Source organism: Ictidomys tridecemlineatus, chromosome 12, assembly GCF_052094955.1.
Source record: "Ictidomys tridecemlineatus isolate mIctTri1 chromosome 12, mIctTri1.hap1, whole genome shotgun sequence".
NCBI classification, from domain to species: domain Eukaryota; kingdom Metazoa; phylum Chordata; class Mammalia; order Rodentia; family Sciuridae; genus Ictidomys; species Ictidomys tridecemlineatus.
Window position 1 is genome coordinate 97,400,398 of NC_135488.1, and position 15,294 is coordinate 97,415,691.

The 15,294-nt window shown below is 48.9% G+C and overlaps 1 protein-coding gene across 7 annotated transcripts in view; it reads left to right on the forward strand.

The window, feature by feature from the left end:
• The window catches only part of Galnt14 (polypeptide N-acetylgalactosaminyltransferase 14), a 200,548-nt gene that overhangs the window by 128,776 nt on the left and 56,478 nt on the right, over nt 1-15,294 (forward strand). The window lies entirely within an intron of this gene.

The window sequence follows — 15,294 nt, forward strand, 5'->3', positions numbered from 1 at the left end:
ACAGCATGTGGGAGGGGTCCGAGCTTATTAAATTTGCTTCCAATTTTCTTAGCACAGTAATTGGATTCTGATTTATAGGAAGCGTTTGGACAGCGCCTGAAACAGAGAACTATTAGCCGAGCATTAGAGCAGGCGCTGCCAAGAGGGCGGGTGTGGGGCGAATTGCTTAGGAATCCGAAGGTGCCTTGTGACGGGGAGGGGAGGAAGGCTGTGGAAGTTTTCACCCGACAGGCCTCCGTGCTGATCGCATCACCAAATGTATTGGCGCTGTCCTGGCATCCGGGTCAAGAGAAGCCCAGGGGCTTCATTGTGTGCATGCAATAGCACAGTTACCTTTCCCCTGCTTCTGGAGTGCGTCTGCGGCAGGCAGTCGGGTTTATCCAGAGTGTGGGAGGCCTGAGGCGAGGAATGCAAGATCACACTGGGGCAGGCTTGGACTCCCCCTTCTCAGGGTGTCCAGGGCCCAGGGGGTGGGTAGTGGGTGATGTGACATCCAGTATGGTTACAGCCTCAAATGGAAGCTGGTCCCCTCCTCATTCACACTGCTGAGCTAACACCCTTCCCACGCCCCCAGCCTACTCCTTACATCCGTTTTCCAAGATTTTCACAATCCCAAGGCTGGAAATGGCTTCTATTTTTTTTTTTGTTGTTGTTGTTCTGGAGATGGAACCCAGGGTGCTTGACCATTGAGCCACATCCCCAGTCCCCTCCTCTCTCCCCTTTTAAGATTTTATTTAGAGACAGGGTGGCTGAGGCTGGCTATGAACTCATGATCCTCCTGCCTCAGCCTCCCCAGCCACTGGAACCAGGCCCTTCAACATGCGTGTCCTGGCTTGGTCTCATTCCCAGCACAGGCTGGGTGAGAGGAGTGCGACCAGGGAACCCGAGTGGCCTTTAGAACGTCCCAGCTCCTCTCATCTGTAAAGTGGGCTCTTGGTCCAGGTAACCTCAAAGATTTATCATTCTGTGAGTTGCCACACAGATGTGGATTGATGTGTCCCTCTGTGGTTGGTCTTCTCAGTGCAGATATGTACATATGTGTCCCCCATTCCGGTCCCACCTCCACTGAACAGAAAAATGGGGCACCCTGATTTCAACTCCTCACTCCCCCATACCAATGATCAGTTTCCACATCACTGCCCTGGTCCTGTGAATGAATAAAATGCACCTACATGTGTCATACGGGGGTGGTACCTAGTATGTAGAACGGTGTCAACGTCAAGAAGAGAAACTTCTAGCTGGGGCGAGGTACCCAGAGGGAGCTTGCGGTTTATAAAGCCGTGACTACTCTGACATACAGTCCTCCTTTTCTAGTCCTCCCGCCCCGACCCCATCACCAAGTACTGGTGACAACAGTTGGGTTTGCCATCATCCCAGTAGCACATAAAATATCTGGCAAACAAGAAGCCATCAGATGGAGACTCAAGCAGGGGGAAATATTTCGATCAAGCCAATGTATATTTTTGCTGTTGCCTAGCGATGCCTATTATGGGGTTGCTTGGATGGCAGGGGAGCAGGTGACAGGGTGGACATGGCCTTTGAGCTGTGGGCTGCACCGAGGTAGCGCCGGGCAAACTTCATTAGGTCACCTCCCCGGCCTGGCTGGGTCTGCCTGCTCCCTTGGGCACCTCCTCCCTGCCTAGGTCCAGTGTGGTGCTAAATGATTCGAACAGTGGGGCGCCCATTGCCTGCCTGGAGGGAAAATTCCACACTTGGATACATCTCACCAGAAAGACATTTTTCCTTTGCTCCTTTTCATCCTGGGAAATGAAGGGGCTGTGGCCCGCGCTCCCAACGCGCTTCTCCCTCCTTGTATTTACTCGGTTGGAATGACTGCCAAAGATCATCATCATTTCTCTCCTTGTGCTCGTCACTTAACAGTAATAGGATAAAAATCTTTACGGCTGGAACGGCTGAGCGTAAAAAATGCTCATATTCCCTGAGAGTCAAGGCTATTCCACTAGCTCAGCACAGCGTAGTGATTCCGCATCAAGGCCGAGGGGAGGGAAGGGGAAACCCATCACAGACACTTAGCTTTTGCAAACAAGTTATCCCCATCTGCTACTTTCTGGTCCCTCCAGTGCGCCATTTTTCAATGCAGGATGCAAACCCATTGAAAGTGGCTCTGAGTGTGCTTTACTGAGGAGCATCACAGAGTTCAGGTTGCCCTGGGGGAGGACGGGAACAGCAGATTCAAAACATCCTGGAAGTGACTTTGCAGTAGCCCCAGTCAGGGGAGCTTGGCAGCTGTTTGCATTTCCCCCTACAGGACTTCTGGATCATTCTCTGCAGGTGAGATAGAAAGACCTGCCCTGGCCTGCGATGGAAGGTGCCTCTGGGTCAGGGTTCCTCTTCATTCCCGGTGGCCTGATTCCTTGAACACTGAGCCTGCTGGCCTCTTCTGCATTTGCCTGCTCTGAGTTTCAGGGAGATTTCTCAAGGGGCAACCCCTTAGCCTTCAACCCCTCAGCCTTACCCACCTGGACACACTGCCTTAGCCAATTTGTTTTCTTGCATCTTGTTTTCTATGGAATTCCACCAACTTTGGCCTTGGGTATCTCATTTATTTATTCATCGGCTCATTCATTCATTCAGTGAACACATTTACTGGGCATTTGCCACTCTCCAAGGTCTATGTTGGGAATTGGCCCCCATCCCCTAAGAGCCTGTTGGTCTAATAGGAGAAATCCACGTGGGACAGATTCCTGATGCTCAGATGTGGATTGCATCAAGTCCCTACCCCCTTGACTCTGGTATGGATGCACTGACTTCTTGCTCACAGTGGCCAGACACCCATCCCCCATCCTGGCCCAGGTTGTGGTGTGGCTGTTTCTATCTTGGTTGTGGAACCAAGTGCAGGAGCTGGAAGCTTTCCTGAGAAGACAACAGCATGGCATAGGCTGGCCTGTGCAGGAGAAGGATTTACATGTGGACAGGAAGCTGAGGCCTTTTGAAGGAGACAGCACTTGGGCAAACATTAGGACAGACATGTTAGAGTTTAGGATTTTGCCAGGTGGTAGGCATTCCATGTGGGGAGAAGGACATAAGAAAATGTCAGGAAGTGGTAGAACCCCAGTGAATTTTAGGAACTGGCCGAATTTACCTGGGAGTATGGGGTGATGGAGGGGAGGAGTGGGAAAGAACATTCTAGAAGGGAAACTCCGGGACATGTTTGGCCAAGTCTTGACTTCAGGATGAGGGGCTTAGATGAACTCAGTAAATGTTGTAATACCCTGGCTTTCATGCTGCCATTGCCTCGTTGCCATAGCAACATGGGAGATGCCCTGAGCAGTAGCTCCCCGTCCAGCATCACCTATGGGGTCTCCTTACAGGGGAGAGGAGACCGTCGTGGGACCAAACAAAATAAGGCCAGGCAGCAGTGGTACTCCCTCCCTCAAAGGGCAGCAGTACCAAACCAAGCCTGGACTGACTTGGGGTCGACCCCAGGGGTAGAGTAGGCCATGGAGACCCCAGCCTCCACAGTGAGACTCTAGCTCTTACACTGAAGAGTTTGTTCCCAGTAGGGTGGGAGAGGTGAGAAGGAAGAACTGTGCTGGAGAAGAAGGATCTGTCAGGGAGCAGAAAAAGGGGTCTGTTCTTCCCCCCTGATCCAGTTGCTGGGTTTGGGGACTAAGCACAGGGTAGGCTGCAGAAACCTGGGCATGACAGCAAGACTAGAGATGAACCACTCACCTCGGTGGGAAGACTCGGGTTCAGGGAGGTTAGGGGTTTGTCCAAGTTCACAGCTAATCAATGCTTCGCTGAAACCCAAATTCAAGTTCAGATTCTAAGTCCATATATTTTTTTTCCCTTCTATCACAAATATAAAAGCACCTTTATGCCCAGGTTCCCTGAGATAGAGAGAGGGAGGAAGTGTGTGTTTGACTTATACTTTGGAAAGCAAGGAAAATAGATGATACTCAAGGATCCTGGGTTTCCCAGTTTTGATAGTTTGATAATTAATGACATTTTAGTTTTCTCTACAAGCACAAAAATGGCATTTTAGTCATCTAATGGAATAAAGAGTGTCATCTGGCTGGATGTGATGGCACACACCTATAATCCTTGCAGCTCGGGAGGCTGAAGCAGGAGGATCACAAGTTCAAGGCCTATCTAGGCCGGCAAGACACTGTCTCAAAATAAATAAGAAGGGCTGGGGATGTAGCTCAGCAGCAAAGCTCACCTGAATTCAATCCCCAGTAGCAATAGAAGACTGTCATCTTGCCTTCTGGGACAAATCCTAATGGAGCAACCAGAGAAAACCTCGTGTGGCTTTGAAAGGTACCAAGTGGCACTGGTTCTGGGGACAGATTCCCCTTCCTTCTCCCTGAGTTTTTGCCTCCCTCATTTCACATTGTCTGCAGAAGGAAGCAAAGGACAAGAAGTGTGGAAAGAGATGTAGACATATGTTCAGTGCCAGAATGAAAAACGGAATGGGATTAAATATTTGTCATGAGGAATCCATTCTACAAATTATTGAGTTGAAGGCTATTCAGGATGTATCAGTGGAAAGGTACACTGAAAATTTACTCTCATGAGATGTAGATTGTCCACATGAGTAAATTCCCCAGTTGGATGTTTAGGACCTACCTTACTGCCTTCCCCAGGCTACTTGGTACATTCCCACCTTGTGGACTATTTCCCACAGCAGGCATGTTCCCTGGGGCCACCCTTGAAAATATGTCCTGGCCCTTGAGCTCAGGGGTTTAGTAACAATGAAAATCTGCACCCCAGGGTGCTCTCTTTAATGCTGCATGGAGTCAAGAAGACGGTATTGATGAGTTTGATGGTGGCTCTCTCCTCTTTTCATAGATTGCATTGAATCTTTCCAGTTCCACGACTTTCAAAATCTTCCTACAAGATTAAAATTTGCCCCAAGACCAAAATGTCTCTTCATCTTAAGTAAATGTTGTAGTGAAGTATAATACATTCAGAAAGGACACACTTCTTACGTGTGCATCTTGAAGAATTTTTCCAAAGAGAATACACCCATGTTTCTTTTTCCACAATCAAGAAAAAGAACATAAGCCTTTGCTAGAGGCCACTCTGTGCCCTGCCCCATTGGTATAATACTATACCAATGCGTAATACTATCTTGGCTTCAAATGGTATAGATTAATGTCGCTTGTTTTTGAATTTTATACAAATAAGATTACACATTATATTCTGTGTGTCAGACATTCCTACATTAAGGTATGTGAAGTTCAGCCACATTTTGCAAGACATATGGTTGGTTCATTTTGATTGCTGCCTATTGTTCCTTTGTATGGGTATATTACATTTGATATTTCTGTTCAACTATTAGCTCTTATTTGGGGTTTCTCCATTTGGAGCTCTTAGGAATAGAGTTCTGTGATTAATCTTTCACTTGTCTTTTGGTGACATGTGCATGTATTTCTGTGGGGTGTATTCCTAGAATCTTTCAGAAACACTGTTCCACATTTCACGAAGTGGTTGTGCAGAGTTCCAGTTGCTCCATCTAGGTTGTCTATCACTTGCTATTGTCTGAGTCTTCTATTGTAGCCTTGCTGGAAGCTGAGTCATGGTATCTTGTTGTGTTCTACACCTGCCAGGTCCTGACGAATCCTTTTTCATCAGCCTGTTGGCCAGCCTCATTGCCTAATTAAGTGTTGTGTCCTTTCTCTTTCCATCTGTCTACACCCTTTGCCCCAGAACCAGACACCAAGCCTGGCTCTTAGTCCCTCAGCAGCCTGCTTCTCTTCTGGTTATTGTTGGCATGTTTTCCAACATTTTTGAGGCAGTGTAATAAGCTTAAGGGAGAAAAATTACTGGGCTGAGCACCAGGAGGCCTAGGTCTTCCTAGGATAACACCCAACAACCCTGTTAGCTCCCTGGTGTCCACTTGGGCACCTGTAATAGGTCAGAGATAAGCATTAAGATGACTTCCAGCTCTATCTGCTGGTTTGTACACACTTCCACCAGTAAGAACGTGTGGGCACTGGCCTAGGAGAGGAATCAGGCTGGATGAACGATACAGTAAGTCCTTAGAATAAGACTGTTCCTTCCTTGTGTATGTGTAGGACTTTAGGAAGTGCTTTCCCATCTCTTTCTCATGATGTTCCAGTAACCTTTTGGGTGAAGGGTCATTGCCATTTCAAGGAAGGATACTGAGGCTCAGGCAAGGGAACTGGTTGACAGAAGTAGAACTTGATCTTCTACCTCTGTGAGCTTTGAGGCAAAACATCTCTGCCACTTTGCTCAAATTCCCTAGACTTCATTTCTTTATCTGCAAAATGGGGACAATGATGGTAGCCAGAGGGAGGTGAGATGATTCATGTCAAATGCTGAGCACAGTCTTTAACCTCTAGTAAGCACCCAGTGACGGTCAGCTGTGCCTGTGAGAAGTCAAATTAGTTTCACATTAGGACCACAATGGGCATTGGGCCGTTGATCTTCCTGCCACTTCACTGATACGGGTAGAAGGGGCAGGTCTGGAGGTGAGAGTGGGGTGATGGGGGCCCCTGAGTCTGGGAAGGTCCTGGTTCAGCACCCACTGCTCACCTCTGAGCCGGGTACTGTGGCTCCTGCAGGGTGCCCTGAGCTGAGAACAAGGCCGGGTAGGTGGAGGGTGTGTGGGACCAGGCAGGTCTCAGACGGCTTTTGGCGCTGAGCCTTCCACTTGCCTGAATGTCAAACTTACTTTAGAACTGGAAAGCAAAATAAGTGACGAGGCAATTGTGACACCACGTCTGGTGAAGTTTGCACTTGAAAGATACTGAGGATAGAAGCCAAGGCCAGCCGGAGGAGGAGTGATTTAGGGCCCAGGGCCAGCAAGTACAAAATGTGTTTGACAGGAGATGAAAAGAGCAGGAGAGGAGATGACAGCTGTGGGTGGGAGACGCGGTGGAGAGGAGGCCCCGGAGCCCGCCATGGTGACAGACAGTGGGATGGCGCGAGGAGGGCCACGTGAGGCCTGCGGCGGCTGGAAAACCAACTGAGGCGTGCCTATGTGACAAGTGGAGGGAGGGCCCTGCAGGGTCCTCATCACTGGGCCAGCGAGGGACCTTCTGTGTTAGCCAGGGTGAGGTCTGTGAGTGTCCTGTCCCTGGACGTTATACCGTGTCCCTGTTGACTGAAGCTTTATTGTAGCTAAAATGCTCTTACCTCTGACCTTGACCGACCCTGGCAAGAGCCCTGAAGCTGCCAGAGCAGACACGCTTCTCTGCACTCCTGCGGCCCCTCCTCCCTGTCTCTCCTCTGTCCATCATGTAGGTGCTTCCTCTGCTCCTTACCCCAAACCTCGCGGAGCCTGCCTGGGCCACCTTTCTAGACAGCCGCTTCCTGTTTGCCCAACACCTGCTCCATCCCAGGCAGGGCCCCCCATTCATTCCCCTTTTGACCCAAGCCCAGCTCTGTGGAGTCCTCTCCCTGTCACCCTCCTGTTGTTCTGTCTGCATCCTGGATCCTGTGGGTCTCTACGCTGGCAGCTGAGCTCTGCCCTTCCCTCCTGCCTGGGGGACGGTGGCAGCCCCCGCTGCTCTCCTGGTTGGCTGTGTGCCAGCTACATGCCATGCTCGCACCCCCTCCACCTCCTGGTAGACACCCTTCTAATGTAGATACCCTTCACCTGCGGTTGGCTCAGGGGCCTGACTGGTCTATACCCCACCCAGAAGCAAGCCAGGCTTGCTCCCCAAGGGTCCTATGTACCCCAAGACTTGGGACCTCCTTGATTCTCTGTGGTCTGTTTTAGGTGCTCCTTCATCTTTCAGGAATCTAAGCGAGGGGGCCCCTTTTCAGAAACATGCCTGTCCCCTTGGCCTGAGTCGGCACCTGCTCTGTACCCCGATGCCTCCTCTAAGCAGCACGCATCTCACTGTGCTGTGAGCACAGTTTACCTGCTGTCTCCTCCCACACCTCGAGTGACATGGGGCAGGGACACTGACTACCTGTGTCCCCAAAGCTGAGCACACTGCCTGCCACTCAGACACCATTCATCGCTATCAGCTCCGTGAATGGAGGCCCAGAAAGCACCTTCCCGGATTCATTCTTGAGTTATCTATTGAAAACAATGTTGGAGCGCACAGGAGTGGGAATGAATCCTCAGAACAGAGGAGAAGATCAAAGCACGGGAAATTTAAAGCCACCTTCACTCCTCAAAGAATTCTTTGTGTTCGCTCGTAAATCCAGGACCATAATCGGCAAACACTTATCGATCATCCTCTGCCCCTGACGTGTGGTAGGCACCTTAGATATGTGCTCTAGGGTAAGCCTCGCAACTTTGCTATGATCCTGGTTTTAGAGATGAGGAAATTGACTCCAGTAGGTTGAGTAACTGGTCCCTCGGGGTGTCAAATGGTAGGAAAGTGTCCCAGCCCACAGGAAGGCAGATCTACCTCGGAAGATGGACGGCTTCGTGGAGAGTAGGACAGGAGCACCCGGCAGTCCCCGGGAAGTGTAATGGAGGGAGATCCAGAAGGGAGGGCGGCAGGACCGACCGGAGAGGTTTGTCAAGCCCTGAAGGTGAGGGGGTCACGTGGGGAAAGCAGGCTTGGGAGAGATGAAAGTGAGAGCAAAAGCAGCAGATGGAAGAGGCAGATTCAGGGGCCAGGTTGATTCAGCAGGGGGGTGGCTGCCAGAAAAAGTAGGAGCCTGTGCTTTTCACCCTCTTCTGAGACCTTTGAAGGGCACACTGTTGGGAGTCCCTGAAGAAGAGGTGCCAGACACTTGGCCCTCAAGCAGACCACTGCTGAGCTGGAGGTGTCACGCCGGGCCCCTCCTGGCGTCACCTGCTGCACCTCTGATCTCAGCTTCTTCTGTGTGAGGAAGTTGCCCCTCACTTCCCAAAGGGAAGAGTGACTCTGCCCTGAGCCTTCATCTGGAAAGCCTGGGAAACGTCATGAAATCGTGCCAGGGGTCAAGAAGAGAAGTCACTCTTCAGCAAGTGAGAGATCCTCAGCCGCCCCATGATTTTTTCGACTTTCCAGAAATCTCCAGCAGGCTACCAGTTTTCAAAACACACAATGGAGAGAAAGGCCCGACATGCATAGGGTTTGAGAGAGTCGGGGAATCGAGATGGTCCTGAAGGGCACTCTGATGGAGCTGGGGACATACAGACAGGGGGCCAGGCCACTGCTCGAACGCTGAGGCTCTGCTGCTCGCGGACTCCGACCCGCAGCCCCCTCCACGAGGAGAGGAGGCAGCGCAGCACCCACCTCAGAGAAGTATTGTGCAGATTTAGCGCTCTGGGAAAAATACCTGAGACAGAGTGAGGATTCAATCAGTGTTATCTATTATTACTGTTGTGATTCAAGCCGGGGCTAAAATAAGACATGAAGGAGCCGTGGTCCCAGATGCTGAGGAATCTTTTTCAGGAAACAGTTCAAAAATAAGTCTTGGCTCACCTCCATGCTCTATGGTCCCAGTGAGGTTCTGCTTTTGCCTTTGGAAAATACTCTCCTTTGCACACACATGCTCACATACACGCTGTTGCGGTCTAGGTGGTGTTGGTACCAGATGATATGGAGCCTGGCAAGATCCCAAGAGGATCCTCTTCATGGCATCCAGAGAGCTCTGCAGGCCTTCCTGGGGAGAAGGAGCTGCCCCTTTCCCATAGTCTCCACCCAGCTTCAGCATGTCACTCATTTCCAAGGGGCTGGTCAACATTAGAGATGGGGTAGTTGTCTGGGAAAGCAAAGGGAGCCTGGTGCAAAGTAGAGCAATGGTCTTTGGTAGAAGGTCTAACACAGCCAGAGGAGTGAGTCTGCATCCTCTAAGTTGGGTGAGCATTCGGAGCCCAGATTGCACCTACCTACACAGGCAGCAGGGGAGCCCAGGAGCTAGGCTGGGGCCAGAGATTAGAAAAGCCACCTGGCTGGTGAGCATTGGCAACACCAAGAATAGAGACGGGTCTGCTGGTCCCAAAACAAAGAGTGGGAGCTGTCCTTTCTTCTGGTGGTACTTATACTGTCTACTGAGCATGGGTAGTCAAAAGTGCAGCTTGATTGAGTGGTACACATCCTTGAACTATGCTTTCAGATACCAGTTGGTAAATGAGTGCAGGTCTGATTCATAGAGCTAGGAGACAGAGGAGATAATGAGGGACATTTCCTTAAAGCTAAACTTTACAATTTTAAAGGGCTATTAGTTATTTCTGAGATTGTGGCCTTTTCTGTTATTTAAACACCCTTCCTTTTATGAAATGACGATGGTAGATGATAGAATTTTTAAAAATATACCCTTTCCTACAAAGTAAAGTGTTGCAAAACTAATAATGGTTTCTGTAATGTTTTTATTTCATTCTTACAAAAGAATCTAATACCTGGAAACCATTGCCTGATACTCATGTTGGCACTTTAAATTATATACAACCTGAAATTCAGTGACAACTTAGGACAACAGCATCCAATAGAAATAGACGTGAGCCACACGCGTGTAATTAAAATTTTTTCCAAGAGTCATGTTTTAAAAAAAGTAAAAGAAGAAAGCGAGATTAATTTTCATAATTTATTTTATTTACTTCAACATATCCAGATGTTAACACTTCCACATGCAATCAGAGTAAAAACAAACTAGTGAATTATTTTACATTCTTTTTTTATACTAAGTCCTGGAAAACTTGTGTGCACTTACGCTTACAGCAAGCTCCATTCAGAGGAGACACATTGCCAGTGTCTCGGTAGCTGCATGGGGCCATTGGCCACCACATCATAGGTGCCTGTCTAGAAGACAGTGTCTGAGCCATATAGTGGGATGGGATTCAGCCTTTCCTCACTTTGGAAGCATTAGTCACCTTTCCTGAGACTTTGGTAAACAAGAAACCCCTGTCTTTTAAATCCAGTGACTGTTCCTAACAGAAAAAGCTTAGGAGGACAAGTGCCATCCCAGGTGTTCTCCCAGGACAACTTTCACCCAGGATCCCTTCCTCTCCTCACCATATCGCCCCAGCTTCTGGACTCTTCAGTTTCTCTTACTGGCTTGATCTCTGCTACCCTCCTGACCTTGACCCTCATTCTCTGTATCTCCCTCTTGCTTGCAAACCACCCATGGCATGACAAAGGATATCCACCCCCAGAGTGGCCCCGTGAAAACCACACCTACTTCCACCCTACTGTCCACTCATTCTTCAGACATTATTGTGTGTCAACTGTGTTTAGTCACCATGCCAGGTACTGGGGCTACAACCACAAATAAGTCTTTGCCTTCATCGCAGCTGCAGTCAGTAGAGGAGACAGAAAAGTAATTTCACAACACTTGGTAATAAATTACAGCAATGGGGTTGAATGCATGATCCTGGAGAAGCACATTGGAAAAGCCTCGGGAGATTGAGAAAAGCTTCCCAGGGGAAGTAACTTCCAAGCCAAGATTAGAAGAGAGAAATAAAAAAAAAAATAGCCAGGCTTTGGAAGAAAGCAGAGTGCATTTCAGATACAGGGGGAAGAGAGGGCACTTGCAAAGGTCTATAGGGGACAAAGAACAGGTTAAACAGAGTGTGACTGGTGCTTTGAAGGTGCAGCAGGCAGGGGTCTGAGGACTTCAGAATCCAGGGCATTCAAGGATGGCAAGCCATGATTAGGAGTCTCGACTTTATTTTGTGTTAAGCAGCATCGAAAGGTATAAATGATAGTTTCAGAAAAATCATTCTATCTGCAGCACACAGGATAGATTGGAACAGGATAAAGACAGGAAGTTGCTGCAGTCGTTTAGAAAAAATATATATATGATGGAAATGTGGAGAAACAGCCAGATGGAGAGATAAGGAAGAAGGATTGACAAGATTAGGTTTAATTGGATTGGATGTGGGGGAGAGGAGGGCAGGGTGGGAGAATATATCTTCAGCTTGGGCACATGGTACATGCAGAGCTAGAGAGCACAAAGGGTCAGCAGTCTTGGCCAAGGTGTAGGAGACAGAAGGTGGGTGACCAGATCATTCATGGGGACTTGCAGGGGAAGGTGTGCATCAGTATGTAGGTTAGATGTTGTTAGCAAACAGGTGGGGAATGGAAGGGTTTTAGACAAATAAGATGGTCCAGAGAAGAAGAAAATTGAGAAGAAAAAAACCCCAAATTTAAGATGAGAGAAGGAAAAGGAAAGCCCAGAGGAAACAGCCTATGAAGAGAAGAGCCACGCGGGGGGCAGAAGACTGAATGCTCAATAGACGGCGAGACCCTCGATGCCAAGATAGACTTCAGTTCCCATTGGATTGAGCAATATGGAGAAGGAACAGGGACCTTGATCAGAATGTTCTAGGGACAGAGTGTGGTAAAGGGCCATTGAAGGCAGGGGTGGCCAGTAACCCCACCGTGGGCTGGGCCTGAAGTCTCCATGTGTTGTTGGGTGGGGTCCCCAAGCCTGAGAGTCTTCAGGAAACAGCAAGTTCAGTTGCCAAGAAGCAGGCGAGCTTAGCCCTGCCACTAGGGGGCTCACTGCTCCCAATCTCCCAGTCTGTAAAAAAGGAAGCAGGAGCCAGTGTTTTCTAAACTGATGTCCCACGAATTTCTGTTTCATGGACGGTGTGGTATTTTGATAAACATATATCCAATAAGTATTTGAGTGCCGATTTTATATGAAGAATCGTGTGCTAATAGAAAGGAAAGAGTGTAAGGGGACAGATGGAGGAATGGAGGGATGGATGTAAGGTTTGGGAACAGAAACTTGGTAAAGAGTGGGCTAACAGAACTCTCGAACTTTTTTAACAGGTTCATGAGCATTGGAAAATCATAAAAAAAAGTATAATCCAGTATTGAGTATTTATTGTTTCCCAACGACCCTTTTCTACTTGAATCACCAAATGTGCGTAGACATCCAGAGATACTGCCAACAGCTTGACTTAATTGGGGGATCTATGTGTGTCCCCTCCCCACTCCTGCCCCCAGTCTAATATTGCAACAACCCAGTAGTTTGCTTGGAGCCACAGACAGAAGTCTTCTAGCTGTTGATAGTTCAAAAATAAAGAGACTAAGCCTTTAAGAGAGTCTGGACAACGGGGCCCCATCAGAGTGTCCCCCTTCTCTAGTTAGCATCCCAGTGTACCCGGAGAGACCCCAGGGGCACTCTTCCTTTGCCAAGAAAAAAGGGACTTGCAGATCATCATATTTGGGGTCATCATTCTGATGGACAGCTTGCAATTAATCAGACAGTGGAAAGGCCCTAGAAGTGTCAAGGTGTAGCTTTTCTGAAGAATCAGATGTTATTAGAAGCAGGTAGCGAAACATCCAGGAAGGGTCCTCTAAGGAGCCAGAAGTGAACAGCAGATGTGAAGCCAGGTTAGTTGAGAAAGACTCCACCAAGAACAGAGTGGTGTTAGGTGACGGGAATGCATGTGTTGGCCTGAATAGGCTGGCCCTGAGTCCAGGTACCCTGCAAAATGGACTTGTGCTCAGAGAAAGGAGGAATGTCTGTGTTAACACCTAGGACACCCTTTTGACTCTGGGCTCTGGAACAAACTAACTTCTACCCTAGGCATGTGGAAAGGTACTAGTTAAATACCATGAGAAACAATCACTCAAATAGTGGCTTCCCTCTGCACGTAGGAGCCCCAAGGCATCCCTCCCCTAGCACCATCTTGTAATGGAGGCCAGCAGAGTGTGAACAAATGGTCCCATGGGAAACCTGGGGGAGTGGGAAGGATGGGGATGCAATCACATGGCTCTTCCTCCGGGTACAGGGAAATTTGCCTTGTACCCTTGCGCATGAGAAACCATGTTGAACTTGTTTTTCTTGCATAGCTAAAGGTGTCCCGGCTTTTTTATCTATGACTGTGTAACACATTACTTCAAAGCCTAATGGCTTAAAATATCATCTCAGTTTCTGGGGGTCAGGCATGGCTTAGGTGAGTCCTCTGGTTCAGGCTCCCTCCCAAGCTGCTATCAAGGGCTCCTCGGGATTGTAGTCATCTCAGGGCCTGACTCCAGGAGGACTGTCTTCCGGGCTCACTCCTGTAGCTGTTGGCATGATTCAGGTCCTTGCCACACGGGGCTCTCCATCATGGCAGCTTGCTTCACCAAAGCACACATGCCAGTCTTTTGTGATATCCCCCTGCTTCAGCATATTCTGCTCTTTTAAAGCCAGTCAACAGGTTCAGTCCCCACTCAAGACAAGGGGCTTCTGTAAGGAGGTGAGGTTTTGGAAGCTGCCCATCACTGTGCCCAGCCAAGTTCCTAAGTAGTTCACCTCTCTGCTTGGACCCGTTTATTCCTTTCCAAACACACTGGAATTTAATAACATGCTAAAAATGTGGCATCGTAATGGAATGGCCAATCTCAGCACTGCTTTAAGTGTCTTTTATGAGACACGGGGTTTCTGCAGCTCTGAGTGAGGGTGAGTGTTGAGGCTAGAAGTGGGAGCAGTACGTGTTTATGTGGATGAACAAATTAATCTGCATGTGAAATCCCAATAAAATTGACATGAAATAAAAATTTCATGCCTTACAGTGTATCAGTGTTGCCCATGAAATGAGATTAAAAGGAATTTCTGATTTTGCAGTTGTCATACTTTTTATACTGCTTGCAATTTTTCCCTTCTGAGGAGTCAAATTTGAACCTAAGAGGTCAGCCCCAGAGTTGGCGTTTTATATATTTTTATTCATCTTCCCTTTCCTCCTAGCTGAGAGCAGGTGTCCTTAGATAGAACAGAGCTGGGGGTGGATTAGATGTTCTCAGCTCTAAAAATGAAATTTGTGCTTCTAAAGGCCAGTAGTAACAAGTTCTCTGCTCCCTGTTCTGTGCGAACTGAGATTCGGGGAAGGGCATTGGGCCAAGAGTTCCTCCTTGTCCCTTCTTCCTCACCCACATCCATCCTGAGTTGGGCCTTGGTGGTGAGGAAGGAGGAGACGGTGATGTCTGTGAGGCTTCTGCTGGACTAGAACAGATGGCAGAGGGAGAGACAAGAGGAAGATGCAGGGGACAGAGCATGTGTGCCACCCCACCTGCACCAGGGATCCACAGTGTCACTCCCTTGTGGACACACAACTCCCCTAGAATGTTAGCCCCACCCCCGCTGGACATCCCCTGCCTGTGTTTCCTGTTGCCTCTGGCTGTGAAGTCGAGGGACATGGAGCATATGGAGAAGATGACTTATTCATTTCCATGGCCTGGGTCTGACCTCTGCAGCCTGCGCTGGAAGAGCAGAAATTGGCAGGAAACTCTGATTTCTGTTCAGGGACAGATGTTCATGAACCACCCCCACCCAGGGCCTTTTGTGGGCACATCCTCCCCACCCTTCCAGGCCTCAGTTGGGCATCGTGTAGAAACCCCTGTTAGGATGTCCCTGTGGTGGCCCAGCCAGTATTTTCACCATCTTCCTTTGCAAGAGCAGGAGCCTATTCTTCCCTCTTGG